Source organism: Physella acuta, unplaced genomic scaffold (genome assembly GCF_028476545.2).
Source record: "Physella acuta isolate Inbredline_101_S28 unplaced genomic scaffold, ASM2847654v3 ptg000371l, whole genome shotgun sequence".
NCBI lineage: Eukaryota > Metazoa > Mollusca > Gastropoda > Physidae > Physella > Physella acuta.
The window spans coordinates 314,832-317,279 of record NW_026731890.1 but is presented as its reverse complement, the minus strand read 5'-3'; the positions used below and the strand labels follow the sequence as shown (position 1 = coordinate 317,279).

Here is a 2,448-nt window from a genome sequence, read left to right as displayed (position 1 = left end):
TCTTTTTTTTTGTCTAATCTTTAACCTTACTGTTGTGTGCTGACGAAGACCTTGGGTCGAAACGTCCATGGTATTTGTAACTGTCTTTAACTTGTGAGGAAACTAACACTATCTGTTTTATTACTAACTGAAAAAATGTGCTAAACGGTAGTACCCCAACCCACCCCTATACATGTTCTGATAAAATTAACTTATTTTAAAAATTCTTTTGTAAATGAAGTTTAAACAAAAATATCTCAAATGTATTCTATCGGGCCTTCTAGATGAACAGAGAAATTCCAGAAAGTAAAAAAATATTTTATTTTATATTTACGGAAGCTACTACAACTACGGCACCATCAACAACCACAACAGCCGCAACTACTGTAACTACTACAGCTGCCCCAGATGTTACAACCACTCTCTCGCCAACCACAACAGCCGCAACTACTGTAACTACTACAGCTGCCCCAGATGTTACAACCACTCTCTCGCCAACCACAACAGCCGCAACTACTGTAACTACTACAGCTGCCCCAGATGTTACAACCACTCTCTCGCCAACCACAACAGCCGCAACTACTGTAACTACTACAGCTGCCCCAGATGTTACAACCACTCTCTCGCCAACCACAACAGCCGCAACTACTGTAACTACTACAGCTGCCCCAGATGTTACAACCACTCGCTCGCCAACCACATCAGCACCAGGAACGTCACCTCCCAAACCAACTAAAAAGCCGTGTATGTCATTTCAAAATCTATTTCTACAGCTACATCTTAAATTAAGAATTAATACTAATCTTACTTTTATTAACTTTCTTATTTGCTTTCATTATTTCCTCTTGTAAAAACAATTGAAAATCAAAATATTTTTATTTTAATTTCTTAAAGCGGAATGCGACAAGGTGGATTTAAGTAAAACGCGATATGGGTAAGCTAATAAATAAGAATAAAATATGTATTAACATATGGACCTATATATATATATATATATATATATATATATATATATATATATATATATATATATATATATATATATATATATATATATATATATATATATATATGTATGTATTTGAATGTGAAGGTGTTTGGTTATGCGTGTTATGTGTGCTTGCTTGACTGTATAGAAAACCATTTTGCAAGCTCCTAAATGAACGAGTCATGCGTAGCGTATTTTCAGAACTGTTTCTCTATTCAGTTTTTGACAAGCGGAATGTTTCTTTGTGTTCTGATAAAAGCTTCATGTAACCGTGGTGAGATCGGTCTAGTAAAGATATGTAGGTGGGCGACTGTACCGCTTCTTTGGCTTTTCTTGTGTTCACTTAAACATATTTATGTTAGCTTCTCTATTTAAAATATACTTTTAAAACTAAAACAATGTGCAATTTTTTCACTAGAAAGTATTAAAGCTCACATACAGAATGACTATTATAGGAGAAAGGCTTATATTATATTCACAAAGCACAAAAAAAAAATTTGCTAATTAAAAGTTGCTCTAAAAATTTTAAAAAGTAAACTTAGTTTAGTGTAACCTTACTAAACTAATATTATATGCTTGTATGACTAAAAATAAAAGCCGATGTGCTTGTTTACTTTTTACCAATTTAAGTAAATTTTAATTACTCTTTGTCAACTTCATTCAATTTAATATTCAATATTTTTGCATTGCCATCCAAGGTCTACTAGTTTGCCTTTTTTAAAACTGAATCCGACAATCGAACTTGGGTTAAATTAAAGATTCCAAGATTTGCCGAGCCACACACATTCACGTGCACGCACACACACACGCACGCACACACACACACACACACACATACTGAGCAAAATAAATACAAGCCTATAAAAATGTATGTTTTTTCCTTTACACAGGTTTTTGACTCCTCTGTTCGCTCATCGGGACTATAAGGTATTTAATATCGCCCGGCTTCCCAAAATTCAGTAGCACACCAATCTATTTTAACAATCACACATCCGCATGTTTATTCGATCAGATAATATTAAGTTTTATTTCTACCTAGAAAAAATCATCCTGGCGACACGGACGTACAAGAAACCTGACCAGACCTTAATTATGATTCATAAATCAGGTAATTCTGAATAGTTGCAAGATTAAATCTTGTTTGATAAGGTCCATATATTGTCCACATATTGAACCAGCGATAGTGTATATACTACAGTGTTACTGATGTAATCAATGCACTTTGTGATGATGTCAAGTATTACCCAATACTCACAATCCAAGAAACTATAATCACTTTACTACACACCATCCCTAATATCCTAACACTTCACATCTCCTAACTTTCCATCTCCACATATCCCCTATTAGGTCTACCCACATATTTTCATCTGCCTGGTGTTTCCCAACACCTATACCCTCCAACTTTCTTACACCACACCTACATACTCTCTCTTCTCCCCTGGAAAGTCCACATTCCTCTCGCGTCTTTCTCAACGCCT

The 2,448-nt window shown here is 34.9% G+C and overlaps 1 long non-coding RNA gene across 1 annotated transcript; it reads left to right on the top strand.

The window, feature by feature from the left end:
• Positions 1-669: 669 nt before the first annotated feature.
• Positions 670-2,077, top strand: LOC131941730 (uncharacterized). The gene is made up of 4 exons (XR_009386668.1): positions 670-723; positions 874-913; positions 1,858-1,894; positions 2,007-2,077. It is a non-coding gene; the product is annotated as an uncharacterized LOC131941730 (long non-coding RNA).
• The last annotated feature ends 371 nt before the right edge of the window (positions 2,078-2,448 follow it).